General features: G+C 32.7%; 1 protein-coding gene across 1 annotated transcript in view; it reads left to right on the forward strand.

Moving 5' to 3' along the window:
* The first annotated feature begins 2,858 nt into the window (after positions 1-2,858).
* The window catches only part of LOC143918345 (uncharacterized), a 31,721-nt gene continuing 11,025 nt past the window's right edge, over positions 2,859-23,554 (forward strand). Inside the window, exon 1 of the mRNA XM_077440204.1 lies at positions 2,859-3,010. The gene's annotated coding sequence lies outside the window, so the exon portion shown is untranslated. The remainder of the gene's footprint in view (positions 3,011-23,554) is intronic.

Consider the following 23,554-nt stretch of genomic DNA (forward strand, 5'->3'; position numbering starts at 1 on the left):
CACCGCGATGAAATGGTCATGCAATGAAATGTTCGGATACGGATGTTTATAAACACCAATATGTATACATATGTATACATATGTATATATATATATATATATATATATATATATATATATATATATATATATATACATACTAATGTTGGAGAGTACGGAACCGGATAATTGAAAAACACGGATAATCTGAACTATCAATTTTTGACTTTTTTCATTTTTATTGTGTTGTTTTGTGAGTGAGGTTTGAGTGATAAATGAAACTATATCAGCATCGCTCATGCATTGAAATCCCGGATAATTTGAAACGCGATGAAATCCATCCTCGATGTTTTCCCGATCCAAAATTTTTAAAGCATTTTAAATTTTCCACTAATCTGCATATTTCGGATGTATCAGTTGCCTCGATCTCTTCACAATCCGATGATCAATTTTCATGTTATGAAGAATCTTTCTCCGTGACCAATCCAGTGTTATTGATTTTACTTCCGACCAAGATTTTGCTATTCCGTGTATAGCATCCAATATACTCTTACATACTCATTTTTTTCCAGAGATTGTTATTGTCATGTCAAACTGTCATTTCAGAAGATTGAACATCGCTTGGTAAAGCGAGTGGGTAAGAATGGAGGGAAAATACTAAATATTAATGTAATTCATTTTCAAATTTTTTTATTTTCAAATAATTTCAATAAATTGGGTAGGTACAGGCTTCATATCGTAAATGACCTCTTTTGTTGGGGTTGTATTAATGTTAAAATAATTGTAATAAATATGTGTCAATACACAATGAATTTGCTTAATGTGTTTTTCTCATATCATCGTATTTCATAAAAGCTCTCAGCTCTAATTAATACATCTAAAATTTGTTAATGTAATTGTATAGGATACCACATTCAAAAAAATTCACTTAGTGAACTCCTAGTCTAAGCATGTTATCGATAATACTAAGATACAAAAGAGTCTAGGACCTTGATAATATCAAATTAATTATTATCAGTCATGTAATCCCAGCACTCAAGTCCAGCATTAGGCGCTTTTTCCCATTGTGCGAAACGGGAATATAATATATGTAAATGAAAGTCAAAGCCATTTATCAGTGGGCTTCAATTATCTAAGCGAAATAATTAATCTAAATTACAAGTGATAATCATCTTCTTAAGCAATAGCTTTGAGAAGACCAGCACTATGAAGCCGTTTCATTGATGATATGACAACTTGGTTCATAGGTTGACTTGTAACATTAGGCGGTAATTATTTTGTTATCATAAGACTTAAACATACCGTTTCTATCAAGCACGGATAATCCACACACGGATAATCGAGCGTACACTGTGCATAATATGCTACGCTAAAAATTAGAACAAGACATGTTTAAGTCACCATGCTGCGTTGTAAATCGATCTAATAGGGGGGTCCCCGTGAAAAAATTGCAAATTCACGATGTTATGATTTTTTGTTATTATTGCAAAACGATTTGAATGTCACCGTGGATTGAAAGTCGTGCGAAATGTATCGAATTGATTTAACACCGAACGTTTGAACCGATGTGAAGCGAAATTGCTATTAATACTAGGCCAATAAGTTTGCATTTTTTGTGCATTAAATAGTCAAATTGATTGAAAAGCGAACGATTTTAACCCTTTCCGTTCCGCTGTGTTGATTAATTTTGAAATTTAACTAGGTTGCCTTCGCTGGTGCAGTAGGCTATCGCCTCAAGTGTTAAATCCATATACGTTTAGAACGAGATTGTTCTTCGTGTTAATAAATCTTTTGACATTTGACTTATTGCTTTTTTTTTGGTCGACACATTGCGACAACGCAACTTTCGATTTCGGCGACAACATCGACAAAAAAAATTCTCATTTCCATATTTAAATACATACAATGTACATACGTACATAGCTATATGCATGTAGGTAAGTATAATAAAAGTGAATTTAAATGCAACACATACATTTTTTGATAATTATTATTGTATGACTCTATTGTATATCTCTTTCGAAGTTATATATTAGATAAATTTGCCAAACACGTCCAAGAGCTAAACAATTTATACAATATGGTTACAGTTTATAATTCTGAAATAAAACAAATCATAGAATGTATTCAGTTGTTCTAATATTTCACAATCAGTCGTACTTGGGATACGCCGACAAAGCGAATATCAACATTTCAGACCAGTCACGAAAGACCGCAACAGGGATTCATACGAACTTAGACTTGTGATCGAGCACAAATTACGCTTCAATGAAAATGTAGCGTAATTGGCATTCGTGAATACCGAATTAGGCTTAGGAGAGATTTCACGTCCAAAGTTTGTGCATTCGCATTGTTCGTAGCATTGTTAACACTCAGCCGTCCGGCAGACGCGACGTATTTCTTAAAGGTCAAACGGTCGACTTGCGCGTATTCGAGTCACACTTCCTTGCACTCACAATTAGACGCAATGCAACCGCGTTTATCTGGAACTCACGTTTTAGCGGCGGTCTTCGCGATTCGCTCGCATGGCTAATGAACCGGAAAGCTCCATCCAATTAACATCTGTTGCACTGGCGAGCGTCGTTGCGCAAGATGACTCGGTGCATTTTTTCGCCGTTTGTGTGTTCGAATGTCTGAAATAAAAATAATAATAGTAATGACGATAGGCGCGATGATTGAAGAGGTCTACAATGGTCCATGACATGGTTAGTTAGCATGGAGGGGCAGACGGGCAATTAACGTGCTACACTCGATTGTCTGTTGAGCGCATCGGGAGGGCCGGGCCCACCTGATGATGTCATCAATGTGTACGTGACGTCATACGCTGCACTAGATGACTTAATCAATGAAAAGGCATCATTTGTTGTGCGCGTGATCTCACATTGCAATCAGACAGTGAATGTAGAACGGTTGAATTTATTCGACTGCATATCTAACTGTTCTATTGGCATCAACGAACATTTCAAAGAGGCAACCAAACGACTAGAGGACTCTGAAAAGATAAATAAGGAATTTGCAGTTTCCAAATTTGGTATATATGTATACATATGTATGTATAAGATAAACTTACACGTGAAATTCACTTAATATTATATTTAAAAAATAATTTTCACATTACATTATAGATAAAAATATGTAATTTACAAGGTTTTTTTATTAGTTTCACTTCATCGTTTTTAAATTATAATAAACTGTTTTGAAGTGACGAGTACTTATAATTTTTCAATTTTGTGCTAACAGAAATATCTTAAGTAGCCTACCTTTCTTAATATCATCATGTTTATCTTCATAACTTAATCTTCTGAATGACTTGTCGAACAATCGATCGAGAATGCAACATTCCAAGGCCGCGTTATTTGTTTTCATGCGCTCCGCACTGATTTGCTCTGGAGGAACCGTTTCGTGAGCTGAGTCCCTTGTCATATTTTAACCAAGGAGTTCTGTGAGAATATGTTATTTTAACAAAAAAAAAGTTCGGAATGATGTTTAATAGACAAAAATCAGAATAATTTTAGTGAAAATTCCAGAAATGTTTGAAGAGACAATTAAATTAAAAAAAATGTCTTTGATGGAACGCCTACATATACATAATTATTATGTTATAAATTAATTCTTAATTATTAAATATGTTATTATTATTATTATTATTATGTTATTATAATTGAATGACTGGCCACAGTGACGCGTTGGAGCTCTCTGTAATATCACTGTGGCTAATATGTTAAAATAAAATAATAATTCACCAATCCCGTGAAGGAAACAGAATTGGGAAGTCGACTCTGTGCAAGCGAACGACGCGGCAGACCATACCACTACTAGGTAATGGTAGGGCCGATTCCGAATTCTGAACTTCGCTAATCTGAGTGAACAATATCAATGTGGACAACAATTTGAATTTATTGTAATTGAATTGTTGATATTTTTTAATTTTAGGTAGCTATTTTGCTAGCTTAGTCCCTATAGTCCAGTGACGACACGCCACTGCTTCATGTCATATTTTAAGTAAAGGATTTTAGGGGACTAGCTTAGTTTCTCCAATTCAATGACGGCACGCCACTGATATGTACATATATGTATTTACATATATTGTATATATGTACATATGCAAGTGACTGGCGATTCCACAAAATCCACTAACCTAACCCAACCCGTGGGATGTTTTTTGAACAACCCTTATATAGATAATGATAATATACCTTTTAATATACACCTAACGTGCTAACCTAACCCAACCTAAACCAATCTAACCTAACCATCACCGGAATGAAAGAATTCAACAATGCACGATATACACCTAACGTACTAACCTAACTTAACGTAACCCAACCTAACCTAACCATCACCGGAATCAAATAATTCAACAATGCTAGATATACACCTAACGTGCTAACCTAACCCAACCTAACCCAACCCGTGGGATGTTTTTTGAACAACCCGTATATAGATAATGATAATATACCTTTTAATAGGTAGTACATATACATACATATGTATGTATGTATGTATATTTACACTAATAATAATAGTACGAATTTACATAAATAATTTAAATAACATCAAATGTTTGAATTGAAAGATAACGTTTTCACACGACCACGACAATTTTCGAACGTAACTAACATGCGATAGTGAATTTCACACGAAACACCCTTCTCACAACAAACATCCCTAGAATACTTTGAACCCTCGTTTCCAAAATACCACGCCAAGACGATGACCTTTAATTCAAGCACCCGATTCAAAGGGGGCGGATTTTCGACGCTTGATGCGAATAAATTTGCATGACCCGCAAAGGTCATACATTAAAAAATAAATTTGCCAACACCTTCACCGTCACGGGCACGTACGTATGTACAAAACGAACAGGAAAAACCGGACCGAAGCAAAGATGTCCCACGAATTGAAACCGAGACCACCCACTGCAATAGTAGATTATACGGCAGTAGCCGATAGTGCGACGCTGAATTAATTCCGAAGATTATCTCGAGACGTGCATAATGTGCAATCGTGTCATTATACGCAAATGGCGGTCAAGTTCTGGGACGTTTCAGATAACTACGTGACTTTCAATCGACACTGTATATTATACACGAGAACTTATTATGATCACACGGTTTTTAATTGTGATACGAGATCTTCATCGCATCCTTGTACATACACTGGATTTCCTTGGAGTGGTGCAAACAAGTGGAAAGTCTGCGTTTTCGTTAATTAACCAAATTCAATACCAAACTATTGTATTCTGTGAGCTCACTTGACTCATTATATCAGTACAAAAAAAAGTTTGTAAAAAAGAAGAATTTAATGCATAAATTAAATAAACAGTGTGTATTATTAACTGTTAATAAAGATGAACTGATATAATTTTATGATTTACATACATAGTACTTATAAGGAGACATTCGCAACTCATAAATATTATATGCGTGTCATAAAAAATGCAAGGGTCTGCATTTTTTATATTTCTTGCAAAAATATGAAGAAAAACAAACCATTTTGTCAAAAAAAGGCTAAAATTTTTTATAAACATTTTTTCATGGGAATAATGGGAATATGCAACTTTAGAAATATGAATATTTAATTAATATGAGATGCACATCACTTATTAATTCAATTTGAATATGGGTCCATTAGAGACGAGTATTCCGGTTATTTGCGTTACAATTCGTATGCGATTTAATAATCTAACCTAGTGTCCCTCACTCGCTCCACTATATCTGCTACCATCGTTTCGCATAATTATAATTTTTTATTTTATATTCCTTATCGATCGAGTGCTTTGATCATTTGTATCGTTTTAGCATTTATCGCCTTATCTATCTCTCAATAAACCTTGCATTAAAATTTCAATATTTTTTTTATTATTTTTCCTTCGTTGCATATCAAAAATTGAAAGCATTTAATACTCTCTTCACCTAGATACTGCAATATGCACATATTTTTGTCAAAAATAAAAAAAGACACTTCAAGAAGATTAACCCGGAGAAATATCTATATTATGTAGAATCACGAATCATTCGTTGATGTTAAATTTATCTTGGCCATCGTTCTGATTTATTTAAGAATAATCCGATCGAGCGGTTTTTTAATGATCCTTAGTTCACTTTTATATAGAGATTGAGGTCGTCTCTTTCTTTCATCGGTGTCCTTTGATGTTGGAATCTGGTAATTTATGTGGTACACCATAGCACCTGTTATCCAACATAAATATTTTAACATCGTCACTTCATTGTGGGTGTTTTCGTAAACGAGTTCATTTAACCTGTCCTATTATAAATTAAAAATAAACAAATAAGGTCACGCTGAATGAAAAAAAAACTTCGCAGAAGAAAGTCGCGTGACGGTCACCCATTCGAGATTCTTATCGAATGTTCGGTGTCGTAATTTTAACATGCAAACTTTGGCCTAACATAGTAATGATCTCTTTCGGAATTAGCACAGCGAACATGCGGCTCGATTGATATGCGAAATTCTTGGGAATGTCTTCTGGCGCCCATTGTGGCTGCCAAAATTTGCATGTGAATCCGAAAGTGATCGATAATATTTCGCAATAGATCGTCGTTGATCGTCAGCGTCTTCATTCAACATATGGCGCAACGCGTGCGATTTGCATTACTCTAGTTCCATATGTGATAATTGACAGTAGCACGATTTAAGTTTAACTCTTTATCTGCTCGTCCCACTTTCGTTCAGTTCACTCACCTTTAAATGGTATGTTGTGTTTTTCTTTTCGTCCGACTGTTAAAGGGTTGTGTTTACTTTCGCTCTTGACTGAATTGTCGTTATCTGAAGATTCACGTCCTGTAATAAAGATGTGTTGAAAAACAAATATCCGATAAACTCGATATCAATACGGCATAAGTTAAGTCAAATTTTATTTAAAAATTCATTTAAATTTTACGAAAAACATTATATGATTTACGATGAAATTAAAGAATCTTTATCAGCGTGAAAACGTCAGTATCGTACCATCCAGTGACGTCAGCGGTTCATTGTTTTCTCAAAATTGGCTTAACATCCTACTTTATTCAATAAAAAAATTCAATTCATATTTTTTAATCCATTATTGCTCTTCATTTTTGGTAATATTTTGGTCAAAAGTAGAGGTTGTGATTTCTCGACTTTTTTTGATTCTCGAGATTCGAGAATCTCATTTTCTCGGAATATTTGAATCTCGAGATTTTCTTTTTTGTTTCGAATCTCGAGAATTCTCGAGAAGGTATAATTTTTTTTTTTAATATAGTGAATTGATTTTTTTAGCATATAAAATCGACAACATCAAAAGGACACAAACACTACATTTGTATATTATATCAGGGGCTTATAACTTTATTAAAGACATGATGAAAGAAAGATATAGAGAGATACAATAGAACATTGAATAGAAAAGAAAGTAAAATTATATAAAAAAAATATTATAAAAAAATGCACGAAAAGAAACTAAAAATATACAAAAGTAATTTAAAATAGTAAAAATAACAATATGTAACAAAGAATTTTATAAAATTCCCAGTTTCACCACCCGGCTTTGCCCGTGTTTTTGTGACCGGACAAATAATAAAAATACTGAACATCTATGCATATTAAAATACTGAATATACATTGATTAATATATAAGGAGCCAATACACGAATAAATAAATAATAAATCAAAAATCTTTGTTTTATGTGTGTTACAGTGGGGTCATATTGTCAGTGAAAATATATTTTCACTAGCGTTTTAGTGATATCATAACCGAATACTTTCCCACTAGTGACTAGTACCTACATGAACATATATGTAACTTTAAAATGGTGCGATTTCGTTGTGACATGTGTATATGTACTTATATGATGACCGGATAATAACTTACCGGACAAATAATAAAAATACTGACCATCTATACATATTACAATACTTCACAAAATTATTTACGAGTTAACAAGTATACAAATCAGTCAGTTTATTGAACAAAAACATGTAGTGATAAATTTAAAATATTCTCGATATTTTCGAGATTTCTCGAGATACGAGAATCTCGAATTTTCACAATAAAATATTCTCGAGAAACGAGAATCAAAATCTCTCGAGAATTCTCGAGACGAGATTTCTCGATCACAACCTCTAGTCAAAAGTATGTATGTATGTAAAAGAAATATTTTGAATACATCTTAATCTACATATTATATGTAGATATTGAAAAAGATAAAAATATTATACAATAAATTATATCCAGCACCATAACTTGTTGGTTGCGTCATTGCTAACCACCGAGAGGTTGCCTGGTTCGATCCCGTGGGTTAACCTTGGTCGAAAAGAATTTAATCCTAGTATTATCTTTAGTGCTGCTGGTTAGACTTAGATATTTGTGACTTCAAGTAGAGCGTTTATATCAGAGTTTGTTCATTTTTTTGATTTTAATTATTGAAATGGTTCCTCGTCAAATTGGCAAACATCATCCTACCCACTATGTCACCACTATTGAATATGATGTCAAAATTCATCAACTAGACATGTATATACATCCAGCAGCGTGGACTAGTGGTTGGCATATATGTTTTCAAACATAGTGGTCACGGGTTCGAGTCCCATTGGTTGCTGCTGGCCAGATTTTGGCTTGCGACTCCAGGTCAATCGTTTCCTCTCAGAGTTTGCCAATTTATTGGATTTTCATTGAAACAGTTCCAACAAGTTAGCAACTTTCTCGCAATTTTCTAGTTTTTAGCATCTCGAATTTCGTTGATTCGTATAAAAATTCCTGAAATTTATCTAAAAATGTCTAGCAAAATTCGAGACGAAAGTTTATCAAAAAAAATATCCATAGATGTTTCTGTGATGCTTTGTTAAAATTATTCTAAAAATTGTATATCTATGTTTTTAATTGGCCAGGAAGGCGCATTGGGGTTTACCTGTTAGGCCTTCCTGGTATATACATATACATGTGTATGTAAAAATAAAATAAAAAATATGTACAAGTGTAATACCATAGATGTCACTCGGGGACAATCCGAAAATGACATCATGGGAAAATATAAAATTTGTTCCATCGGCTATGCTGCCTTTACCAAGTATAAATTGGACATGATATTGCCTTGTAACAATTTATTTTATTTGCCAAAAAGTGACAGAGACTTAAAAAGTGATATCATATCATTAGATCGTAAAACACGTATGTACACAGAGAGATGTAATAAGAATAGAGGGGCCCTTACGAATAAATAATTGTTGTCAATTTTACGCGGTACGTCTCTATAAATACGCTACATCGCACGGAATACAATCGGATCATTTTACTTATAAAAATGTATCCCATGTTGTTTATTGTGTTTTTGAATGTTTATTGTGCAATTTCTACCGATGCTTGCCCATCTTGCGAGTGATATAAACAAACAGAGAAGTTTTTATGATGCTATGACTGATGCTAAAATTATTTAGGTTTGTCTATGGACAGAATGTCACTTGACAACAATATAACACCTAAAGCCACTTCTATTAATATTACATTTCTCTGTATGTACATATACATATACATCTCATTTCAATATTAATATTCATAATTCCCAATCTTAAGCATTCTATTAACACATTTAAAGCATAGTATCGACACTTTTTTTGATTATTTTTATCTTTTAACATTACACTTATTATAGTGCGTCTCGCGCATACTAGCATAATAACATTGCACCATTAATGTAATGACGGTAATAACAAAAGTAGACCGATTCAGTCAACGTTTACGTTTTCACTCGAGGCCAAGATCAGACCGATGTGATTTATTAAAATTATGACCGTGCACACTCACTTAATCCACCATAGGAGAGGAAAATAAAAAAAAGTTGATAATACTGGTGGAATATTGCATCAGATTGGACTTTTAGCCAAAGGGCTTCCTTTCATAATGTTGGAATCAATTCGGTGGATTTATCGTGCAGCATCTTTCATGATTGATAATCTGTCATATTTTAAATAATGTTGAGAATCTGAGCTTTGAATAATAGCGATCCTAAAACTTGTAAGGCAATATCGAATACATACATACATATGTGACACTTGGTATTGAAAAAAAAAAATCGAGCTGCAAATATTTCTCACCCACGCTCTCTTATTTTAATTTGGGTTGAGTCGAACGCGCTATTGAGAAAGTCTGCGTGCGATCATCATCATGACATGACCATGATTGACAACGCCTTTCAAAATATTATAATTTCGTATTTGTATCACGTATTGTGAGCTAATAAAAGCCCTTGACCCGTGGCAAATAACCAGTCAGTTAAAAACCCATCAACCCCAGTTGACATCTTTCCATAAAGGTGACATCAAGTCAAAGGGATGCTGTTATTACAATTATTTTATTTTATAATCATTTGATTGTGAAAGTTTACTTTGAGATTGAATGAGATGTTTTACAATATTTAATACAGGAATAATATTATTTCATGTCGTCTAGCATTATTTAAGAATCCTAAGAATATTTATGAATAATTTAATAGTACAAGGATGTTTTCTGTCACACAATTGAATTTTATGTGAAACCTATTTCCCATTTCTTAAACGGAACTATACAATAACAAATCATGGTAATTAAGATCGCAATATTTTTCTCCGTCTATAAAAACAAATGTTTCCTACCTTTTAGACAGGATATTATTTTGTAATGTGATCGAGATAGTCTATTATTATATGTATCTCTGAGTTGTGCGAATTGTAAACTTCAACAGACTTCATTTCAACATAAACACCACGCCGATAAATCCTTGAAATTTAACAGACACAAGTATCCATTGTATTATTTTTATACATAATATAATATGAACAGTTTAAGTCGTAAAATGATGCATTTTATTGTAGTTGACCGGATGCATCAATACAGTCATAATATGTGGCGAATCGTTTCCTTCAACAATTTCAGCGGTTGGATTATTGCGCCAAAGGTCATAAAATAACTTTATGACCTCGCGGTATCTTTTCCGGTGGTCAAATCCCTTAAATTGGAACCAGCGACCCCAGCATTAACAATAGAACAGTAATAATTATCGCATAAGAGCTGATGATCAAACATGCATACGATTTTTCAAGTGTTAAAAGACGTGTCTAAATCAACATTCTCAATTGGCAATCCTTTGTATAATAATTTTATATTCCAAAGCAAAAATCTTGTGATTTCGCACTAAAAAAACATCTAACATTTGACACTAGTCGGCCTCGATTTTTATGTATATATATACAAACAATACAAATACCGCATTTAATTGCACTCAAGTTTTTTTCTCACAAGATTATAATACTAAAACTTGATATCGGTAAAAAATTTAATATCCGTTCGCCAATCATTGTGCATGTATTATATGTACGATAGTAAAAAAAAAAGAAAATTGTTATAGTCGACGTGTGATTAAGACGATATTGCTTGTTTAAATAGTGGATTAATTGTTCGCCAAATAAATCTGAAAAGCTGTTTTGATTTTTTGCCGGTCGATTAAAGAAGAACGAATCTCCTAATCATAATATTTAAGTATCAAAAATCTTCAAAGAAAAATATTACGGTTTAATCGGACTTTGAAGTTTTATCGCAAATGTAGACATATCAATGATTTCCCAGAAAGCACCCGAAAAATAGTCTACTATTACAACCCAACAGTCAATTTTAAAGAAAAGAATTAGAACCTCAATTAGTACCTAACATATTATGTACATGAAAAGTACATGAAAAATCGACACTAAAACAGTATTTTTATTTTTTATTTTATTATGCATCAATTAATCAAGCACACTCGCCTAACAGATTGCTCCAAAGCGATGAGTGTGCTAAAAATATTAGGAAAGGAAAAAACTATATGAAATACAAGTAAAAATACATAAATATTAGAAAATAAAAATAAATAAACATGACATAAAAATTCTTAACTGATCAAACTAACTCAACAGTTCTAATTGTTCGCGACCTCCGTAACCTAGGAAGTGGTGCAGAAAATGACGAGAGATGTGACAAATTTCAATGGCACCATCCAGTGAATTTAAGAAACGGAGGCTACGAGGAATGGGAGAATTGCTGTAAGCCACAGTTCTAGCCAGAGGAGTGTGAAAAAGGGGACGATGTCGGGTCCTTATCAAACTCTCAGGAGCATGAAGGCCCAACTCAGCCAGGATAGACAGACAGGAGATAAAACCTCTAAATATGGAAAACAACAACTTGACGAGGGCAAGTAGTTTGTGTCTTCTGAAGAATGCGTCTAATTCAACTACTAATACATATAATTCCACAATATCGACTCAAACGCAATATTAATGTAAGAAAAACGTGTGCAAAAATAAAATCGACACGAATGAATGAAATAGCTCATCTGGTCCGAACGAAGATCGCGTCTGGCGAAATTGAAATAATTTCACAGTTTTATTCGCGCGTAAACCGAATCGCAGCTCAGAACAATAAACCTGAAAATAAACGAGGCGACGAAGCATCAACGTAAATATTCACAATATCTATCGCCGAATCTGACGAAATCTTTCAATTTTATTTTAGATATTGATAGCCCTTTGTTTAGTTTAGAAAACCAAAGAAAACTGCGAAATATTTCGAAAAACTCTCCCCTCCGCTTTTTTCCTTACTAAAAAAAGTTGTATCCTAATATTGGTGGTTCAAATAATTATAAAAAAAAATCAAATAATAATTAACAAATATTCTTTTTATATTCTTTTATATTAACATTTGCTTTTAGCAAGGCCATGTACATACATACATGTATATACGGGTCTACATCACGGCATCGAAAGGTCGAAATATCGAAAAAGCAAATATCGGTAAGCAAAGATCGAAGATCTTAATTCGAAAGATCAAAAAGAATGTATGCATGGTAAACGGTACTATATATATGTACATAATATAAATCAGTGGCATGCGGTGAAATTATCTATATTTTTGTCGTACAGCCTTGCTTAATGTGCGCGGGCAGGATACGGGAGGAAAAGCCTGTTCCTCTTGTATCCTGCTCGCGCAAATTAAGTGAGGCTGTGCGATGGGGGGAGAGAGTTTTACCGCACGCCACTGATATATGTATATAATACCCACTTTTGATATGTATTCATAGTAAACGAACATTTTCGATTTTTCGACCTTTCGATGCGGTTACGGTCACCGATATATATGTCAAAAAACTATCAAATTTTAGCATGTTAATTTAGAGATGAATATTCATTTTTTTTTTTTAATCAATATACACTCGCCATTACAGATTTGCTCCAATGCGACGGGTGTACATTACCGAAATACAGAATACATAAACAATCAGAAATACAGTAATACATACAGATACAATCAGAATATATAGCATATAACAATTAATCAGAAATAATAATCATAGAGACATCTATGGATTATTTTTAGATTTTTTTTGTACACAATTTTTATACATATATATAATAAATACGAAATTATAGAGATGTCTATAGAGATATCTATAGATTTCAGATTACTGTGTATAATTATTACAAATTATACACAGGCAGATTTTGTGACAACAGGATTAGATCTAATACCAATTTTCAGGAACCGTTTCAGCAATGATCAGATAAAATTGGCAAACTCTGATAGAGAAACGATCGATTTGGAGTCACAAAACCCCCAAATCTAACCAGCAGTGGCGAGGACTCGAACCTTTGACCTCAGTGGTGCTAAATATATACGCTACCACTAAGCCAAACTGCTGGCTATTTAAGCTGAATTTCCCTCATTTTATCAATTCTCAAATGCGTATGGTCAATAGTTTCTTTCAATGTTTTATTTCGAAGTTTTGGGTGGTTTTAGATAAAAAAAGCCAATACATTTCATTAAACGTCTTTTAAGTTTTGAATGTGTTCAGATTACTATTCGATTATAGTTATCGAGTGTTAGAACGAGAGACTGCTTACAATACTTGGAATATAAAATTTTAGTCAAAATATTTTTTAATTGTACTCGAAAAACAATGTTTATATCAATCAAAGTGTCAGGGCGGTGACCTGACTCAAAAATAAGTACCAGGGCGGTGACCTGGCCCGACTACACCACTGATTATAATTATTTAATATACCACATACATATGTATGTAATTTATGTATGTAGATATGAAAATTCTAAAAAGTCATAAAAAAAAATCTTTATAATCCTATAAATTAAAATTTTCATCAATTTTCACTATGATGAGTAAGCGTTCGGAAAAAAAAAGATGTTTTACAACGAAACATAATTTTTCAAGTACACAAACAATTTAATGCATGTTTTTATGAACGAACGTTGATTCAAGTATTTGCTTACTTTTCATTATTTTTGTACATATATAATGAAAGCACTTGCCGATATATATTATTAAAACGTACGTAAATATTATCGGGAGATAATACAAACATGAAAAACCCCAGTTCACCGTTTCCTCCTCTAATTTTTTATGTTATTATTCCATGAAAAAACAATTCGTAATAAAATTCAATTACCAATGTTTTTAAATGCGAAATTAAGAAAAAAAATTCTCCGTGATTTTTCATCCGCCATTTTAATTTTGCGAGGGCGTCCGAAAAGTTTACGGTTATATCGTGTTGAAATATTTACATTACACCAATTTTTTTTTAAATTTAAAATTGACGTAGAAAACACAAGCACGGGAGGGTAATAATTGGATAGAATGGGTAATATGTTTAGTCTCGGATAATGTCAGATCTGTTCGACGTGTAATGACGCAAACGCCGAACGATCCATCATGTATAATATATGTATTATAGTTTTTGTATCGGCAATCGAAATTTCAGCTGAAAATGACGCCATTTTTAAAATCTGATCCAATAAACATTAGGTCGATATACTTTATATGAGGTCAGCGAACTAAAGGTTGCTGTTGTTATTTTTGTTTTCAATTAAAATTAGCATAATAGATTAATTATGTGAGATTACGTTACAAATCGAACAATTCCCGCCTGTCTTCAGCGTGGTCTATTTTAAAGTTGGCCGATAGATTTGTTTTTCATAAGTATGGGAAAATTTTCTAAATTCCATCTCCTTTCATGTTGTCCGCAAAATTCCGAGACGAAACGTTCCAGTAAAACCGTTTCGAATTCCTTTGCTCTGAGCGGAACTTGAGAATTATAGGCGAAACAAAAGGAATACATATAAATATAACACTCTTGACTGTATATATGTATGCATTTACATATATGTACACACTTGCTAACTGTCAATTATTCAGAAAACTGTGTTTTTCTCACACTTAGATATAATTGTAAACATTTCTTGCGTGTCACGAGTATCTCAATGTCACTTGAAAGTGAAATTTTTTTATTCGAAATTAAAATACACATACATGTAAGTATATAATGATGATTGTTTTGAGCTTGTTGACAAAGAAAATTGAAAAGTCATAAAAAACATGAAAAATAGTCAAAAAGTAATATCGGAAAAACGTACTAAACGTTACTCATTTTCTTAGATCTCAAATTATTGTTACTGGAAATCAATATTAGTGAATATCGATATGGAAATAAAAATAAAACAAGTTTCGGAATTGGAAAACTTTTTATCTTAATGGAAAGAATACTTAACATTGTTTTTTTATTTATTTACGCAGCGTTTTATTTTGATAAATTATATATCTATTGTAAGTTTTAGGCCTTCAAAAATATCAAATTAATAAAGAAAATAATATTACTTAACCAGCGTTATTTTATTAATTTTATTTTATTTATTTATTTTTACGAAAATCAATTAATCAAGCACACTCGTCTAACAGATTGCTCCAAAGCGACGAGTGTGCTAAAAAGATTAAGAAGTACAATAGTAAAAAATATAAGTTAAAAAACAAATTACATATACAGATATACAAATTAAAAAGGAAAGGATAACTAAATAAAACATGAAATCATAATTAAAAAACACTAACTCAACCATTCTAAATGGTCGCGACCTCCATAACTTAGGAATTGGTGCAGAGAATGAAGAGAGACATGACAAATGTCAATGGCACCATCCAGTAAATTTAAGAAACGGAGGCCGCGAGGAATGGGAGAATAGCTATAAATTAATTCGTGTGATTTTGTTTTCTATGGAGTGTACATGTATATGTTACACCGAATCCATGAAATTGTCTTTTACAAGCATTCGGCAAGAGAATTGCCGAATGCGTGAAAAATGCAAGCAGGTTGCCCAGTTCAAGGATTCGGCAAATTCTTTGCCGAATGCTTGAACTGGACAGTGTGTTATATTATAACCAAGTGCCAAAGTGACAGCTGAATAAGGATGTTTAATTTAGTTTAATTTACATATTATTATGTATAATATGACTACATACATTTGTTTCGATCATCTCATATGACTTATACATAAATTAATGCTATTTTTATACATTTTGATCAATATTTTAACAGTCGGAATTTTATACCTTGTGAAGAATCAGTATTATATTATAAATATTTAATTTCATAACACTTGTCCCAGGACATAGCTCCAGGATACACCGACCAGACCAAATTTATGAAAATGTGAGCGACTAAGAAATCAGCGGGTGTGACACACTTAATCTAACTGCATACATTTTTTCGACCCTTTGAATATTTTTGCTCTTCACGAAAAAAATCAGGTATAACTCTTGTATCAATAGGATGAAAATAAAAAAAAACATCAAATTTAATAAACCGAAAGTAGGATTTTTTTCATTTAAAAAATGTGATTGTGATTGTGACGATACGATTTTTTTCACACTACTGAACGTATCAAGCTGAATTTTTATTTACTTACTTAGAGTTTATAAGGTTTTGGTTAGAATTTGTAAACCGGAAGTAGAAATTTTTTTAAAACAATATTTCGTTATTTTATTTTTACCTTTTAAATTATTTCTATCTTCTTGATGTATTATGTTTATAATATATGTATATATAGTGATGTTAAGTAATAAAAAAAATTCGACAACGGGAAGTAGAACTTTTGTCTTGTGTGAGTTTCTCTACATTTGCGTTCAATTTGTATTGAAAATTCTCAAATCGCCGGTATGTGTGAACCGTGTGAACGTGTACATATGTTTCATTGACGAATTTCGTTTTTTATACTTCTCATATTCCTCAAATACATAGATAATGTCATAGGTTGGTCACATCCGAATTTTTTTAAAACTTGTATATAAAACATAACAATAAAAATGTCCTGATATAAAATCTTCGATGCGATAGCTTGATGTAATTTGTCTACAAAAACTACGCATAAATATTACGCATATCGATGATAACATCTATAAAAGTCAAGGTTTATGTATTCGCGTTAAACGCTTCCTTTATTTAGCTAAACAGATGTGTTCTTCGATGAACAAAATTGGTTGATGTGAATATTTATTATCTAATATATAATTTCGAAAGAGACTTTGTATGTAAGGTTTAATGTTACTACGTATGTAAGGTTTTTTAGGAACATCGAAAACAAATCAAAGTTTCTATGACGATGATATCGATATCGTTGAATATTATTTTTTTTCGATTCAAATAAATTTAATAAAAAAACAAATGAATGCCATGTTTAAGCTGTTTAGAATCAATTGTCTATTACAAAAATACACACATACTACTCACAAACTACTGTTTTCTATTTATTAGTAGTTTTAGCAGTGCTTTCTGGAACGGTTGGAGAGGAACTACCACAAATAAAATAATTTATGTATGTATGTGTGGAATCGATTAAAAAAACAAAGTCAAATTTGAATTTTCTTCGGAATCGGGTTAAATTACTTATATCACACTGTTTTAAGGTCTAAAGGTCCTAAATCTTATCGAACCTATAGATACTCTTGATAGTGAATCGACGAATAAGTAGGTTCACCCTGTTACTCTTTAACTTACATATGTACATATGTATATCGAGGTTTAAATTCTGATTTTCTTTACTACAACTTTTAATTAACGTTAGAAATTATATGTATGTATGTATGTATGTTTAAGATAAAAATTCTGTTATTCAAACTATTTTGTGATCTTAATTCAACGTTCGACGATCCAACTCTAATATCAATTTCATTTTGAATGGATCGAATCGTGTCCAAACTTTTTACAAGGTCCACTGAAACGTTCTCAGATATCTTCAAAAATTTCGACCTTGTCTCGAACGGCCCGCACCCGAAAAATATGGGGAACAGAGCGTGACGATACGTACTGCATTTACGATCGGTGCTGGTTTACTGGTTTGGCACTAATCCAGAGACAACGATCTGGCCGAAGCGAGCTGTCAATTCGTGGAATACGAAAGGTGCGATACTCGCATCGTATCCAAATAGAATACTGATTTACTTCTGAATTATTTTAGTAAAAGTCAGGGATCGACAAAAAATGTGGAAGCATCGAGTTCAAATTCGGCTTCTGATTGGCACGCGTAGACAAGGTATGTAAGTGTTGTGCAAAATTAAAGGAAAATTGAAAGCTCCGATGTGAAGATGCTCATCATCAAAAATATTTAAAAGGTCAGGCAATCAAGGCGTACTAAATGAAATATAATATTTTCTCCTTCCGCGAGAAAATTTGAAGAGTTCCCTGAGTCGAGTGAAATTCCTGAGATAAAAGCTTTAAAACGTCTCGACTGCGAATTTACTACATGCATACATACGTATGTAGTACTTATTGCTAAAAAAAAATCAATAGTATAGTTCCGCATATCTATACTATAAATCCGCACTATAAAAATAGATAAAGTATGTAATAAGTTGAAATAAACATTTTTTTCATCAGTTTGATGAATCAGGAAGCTACATAAATGTTCATCCTTGGATCTTTTATGTTTTAGATCTTTTTGCGCCGTAAGCTTTCACTGTTGAACGACTTCGTTAAACAGCGTGACTGTCAAAATTTTGGAACATTATTTAAACACACTGTTTGAGAACCATTTTTCGGATCTATATCGGAAGTTGATTGAAATAATGAAATCCCGCAACCATTCCGTACTCAATATGAATAATGCGGCGAAGAATCGAGCGATTATAATACATAGTTATATCGATTTTTTTACATTTTAGGATTAACAGATTTATAAACTAACATAATTTATAAAGTTAGTAAAACATTTTATAAATAATAAGGAAAGTTGTAAAAATGTATACTGCTTTGCAAACATAACTGCTTTGCGGTTTTGTCCTGTCGCATACGCAGGGCCGCACGGCAGGTCTTCGGAATGCCGCCCCCCAAAATGAGTTTTCTAGCCTTCGATACCCTTCTAGTTTTAACTTTAGCAAATTCGTTAATTAGGGATGTGTAGTCTAGAGTGGCAACTAATGTAGAGTCAATAGAAAGTAATGACAGATTTCTAAGTTTTGTTTGACTTATTGAACTTCTTAAGTAGTGTTTTATTAATTTTAATTTAGAAAAACTTCTTCCCTTACTAGTTATAGTGACAAGGAGTTTTAGTAAAATTCTCAGAGCTACAAGTATTCGGATACAAAGTAATTAAGCTATTTTGGTACTAATAATTTTAAAAATCCAAAGGTTTCATAGAATATGGTAGCATTCGGGGTAGATCACGTAATTCTTCTTGAAGATCATTAGCATTTTATCTGATTCATTTTCGACAGAAAGTATTGACTGGTATAATAATCTACTAGCGTTTTGTCATCTACATCCTTGAGTTTTAAAATGTCATATAAAAACTGAAAAATTTTGTTATGGGTATCCAGAACCGTGAATCGTTTTGCTTCTTCTCCTAGTGCCTTATCCGTAACCGAACGTTGGCAATAATGTTTGCAATGATGATTTTGCTGGCCGTCACCCGGAACAGTGGTACTTTGGTTGAACCATTGCCTTGAAGAAGAAGGAAATTTTTCAGCCAAAATGTTATTTTTCTTCCGGGCCCTCTCCTTCCGCAAATCTTCCCTTTTTTTTAGTTTTCTATTTATTCTGAATCGTTCATTCAGAGTTATGTCCAGAATATAATTCAAAAACTTAATTTTAAATTTATTATTCTATGCTAAGGGTTCATCAACAGCTTCTTCCCTCTGGCTCTAGCTTCGGCAGGAAAGTGTTGCGTTAAGATATTTAATTAATGAATGGTTCAAATGTTATTTTGATTTCGCTGCTTATGCCGCCCCCCGTAAGGTGTCGCTGTATATAACATTGTATATAACACGGCACGGCCCTGTATATAACACGGCACGGCCCTGCGCATACGTGACCCGAAATTCATGCTGTAGCATTTATGTCTTATTTATAAACTAACAGTGTTCAGACCTCCCATATACTGAATTATGCTATTTTTTTTTACTGAGAATCAATTTTGATAAAATAGACCCTATAAAATTGATAATTATATGTGCTTTATTAAATTATTATATGTACATATGTATGATGTTTATTACCACATGTGTGTATAAACTTATACAGAGTTTTCATAAATATTAAAATAGGACTCCCACTCTTGTCTACTATCGTCATTTTAATCCCATTCTCATATATATTTTAATGCTAAAGTTTGTTACAAAAGAACTATAGATATGACGAATGGGAAATCATTAAATATGAATTGCTTTATCCAACGATTATTGTGTAAGATCTTTCCTAAGCCTTTGACAATGTTTACAACGAGAGATTTTTTTTATCAGAATGACCATGTTGTTTGAATGAAACTATGTATATAATTTATTGGAAATAAATGGCGTCACACCATTATCGATTTGGCGTTAAAAATAACGACCAGAGGTATTATTTTTTTAAATTTTGACTGTTAAATCGCGCTTGAGTGCTAGAAACATTTGCATTTTAGCCTGTGTATATGAAAATAATTATTCAAAAGAAATCTTGAAACACAATACTTGAACTTTTCATTGTATCTCTACGAGTGGCATTTATTAAGAAATTAAGATGTCATGTGGAGATTTATCTAAAAACCAAAGAGTAGGTCGACTGTGATTTATTTATTTATTTAATATATTATATATTCCAGGGCTGTGAAGTTGGAGTCGTGGAGTCGTGGCTTTTTGGCTGGAGTCGGAGGAATTAAGGATCAGTTCAGAAGCAGTTCGGAGTAGGATTTCACGTTTAAATTATACATACCATCGCGTTTAGCATTCATATGTATGTTATAGATTATATATTCATATAGAGTTATTAGCTAAAAGTGGCTCATGAATATCCAATATATGCAGATCTGAGACACTTTTTATATACTTTTCTTTTTCTCATGTTAAGTTCAAATTGAGGAGAGGCCTGATATTTGACAAATTCATAAATAATTCATGTATGTACGTATACATATGTATTCATAAATAGAAAATGCAAAATATTGAAAACTAGTTGTTTTACCCGGCTCCGCTCAGTATTTGTTATATAAACAGCGTAAACATGGCGAATCTAATATTTATTTTATTTATTTATTTATTTTATTTATTTGAATCGAAAAAAAAATAGACTCGTCGTCATAGAAATTTTGACTTGTTTACGAAATTCCCAATCAACAATACTTACATACAAAGTCTCTTTCGAAATTACACATATATTAGATAAGGAAAAGTTTGATTAATAACACTGAGCAACAAAAAATCACGTTTTTGAGTTACCAGAGCGGAGACTAACCAATGTTTGCTAACTTTGACCCACTAAATTTGAATATGATAATGATTTTTGTTGGTTAGTGATCGTTTACGAGATATGAGTGTTTAAAAAAATGCGCGATTTTTACAGTTTTTTGGCTTTTGCGGTCTTTAACTCAAAATCTAGTATTGTTGTGCTCAAAGTGAGTATTGGAATCAACAGTCAGATGTTTTTCCTATTGATTGTGATATTTCATTGCTTTAAAATACTTCCAATTAATTGTCCAGCGAATTTTAAAAGTCAAAAATATATTTTTTTTTACGGATTTTTTCTCCGTGCTATTTTGCATTTATTTGCAAATTTTTTATTTCACCTCGTTTATAAGGATTGGTTTTCTATCTCAATATTTTTTGTTTTTATCTAAACGTACTAAATCGAGCGGTAATTGCAATTTAAATGCTTTCGTTGTGTATACATTTGTAACGCGGAATGAGTTTTGTGCATGCGAGATAGCATGTAGTCCGACCGCTGTACTCTGTGAGGTAGATTACATGCCATCTCGCTTGGACCGAAGCATTTCGCGTTACATACGTATACACAACGAAAGCCTTTAAATTGCAATTACCGCTTAAAAAATATATTGAGATAGAAAACCAATCCTTATAAACATGGTGAAATAAAAAATTTGTCAAATAAATGCAAAATAGCATGGAGAAAAAATCCGTAAAAAAATATATTTTTGACTTTTAAAATGAGCTAGCAAATTAATTAAAAGTATTTTAAAGCAATGAATTATTACAATCAATAGGAAAAACATCTGACTATTGATTCCAATACTCACTTTGAGCACAGCAATACTAGATTTTAAGTTACAGACCGCAAAATCCAAAAAACTGTAAAAATCGCACATTGGTTAGATTGGTTAGTCTCCGCTCTGGTAATTTTTTTTGTTGCTCAGTGTAATTATTTACATACATCAGCTCACTGTACATTTCTATGTACATGCGTAACCCTGTATTGGTACTCCAGAAATATCCATATATGTACATACATATGCATATACATATATAAAAATCAATGTTTGTCTATTTATCTGTCTGTCACGTATGCGTTCCTATGTATACCATTCAACCGATTGCGATGAAACTTACATGAGTTATTGTGTGTATGTCCGCGATGGTTTCTGTAAAAACAATCGCCCAAAAACGGGAACGGAAACGGGAAAAAGGGAATTAGTGGCATTGCAACGCAATAATTTCAAATGTTTTCACGTCGCCACATGCGTTGTTAGGGTAAAATAAACAAACAATTGAATAATTTCAGATGTGTTCGCCACCTGCGTTTTACCGCTATTAAACGGCTTAAACCGAGCTTAAGTCAGATTACCACGACTTAAACTCGGGAACGGGAATTGCATGCGTTATTGTGTCATTGCAACGCATGCCAGATTCAGCTAGTTCAATATAAAATTAGCCCAATGGGAAAATAACAGGCCTGTGGAGTCGGAGAATTCCAAGTGAACATGATTTATCAGCATTGTATGAATGTTGTTACAAGGCGTATATACATATGTACATGTATACATACATATATGCAGTCTCCGTGACGAGACAGAATGTTAAATTACAGAAAACGCAAATATCGGAAGGCAAAGATCGAAAATCGAAAGATCAAAAAAAATGGTGCATGGTAAACGGTACATATGTACTCACGTACATACTCACTTAATTTGTGGGAGCAGGATACAACAGGAACAAGAGGAACAGGCTTTTCCTCCCGTAGTAATGTGCGCGCGCAGAATACGGGAGGAAAAGCATGTTCCTCTTGTTCCTGTTGTATCCTGCTCGCGCAAATTAAGTGAGTATGTACCGTTTACCATGCACCCTTTTTTTTGATCTTTCGACTTAAGATCTTTCGATTTTCGATCTTTGCCTTCCGATATTTGTGTTTTCTGTAATTTAACATTCTATCTCGTCACGTAGACCCACATATGTATATGTATGTATATCGGGTCGACCATGATCATCGGCTGAAAACGCGGCGACAATCATGTAGTAACGCGTTAATCAGTTTGATAAATGGCCAC

Source organism: Arctopsyche grandis, chromosome 1 (assembly GCF_051622035.1).
Source record: "Arctopsyche grandis isolate Sample6627 chromosome 1, ASM5162203v2, whole genome shotgun sequence".
NCBI classification, from domain to species: domain Eukaryota; kingdom Metazoa; phylum Arthropoda; class Insecta; order Trichoptera; family Hydropsychidae; genus Arctopsyche; species Arctopsyche grandis.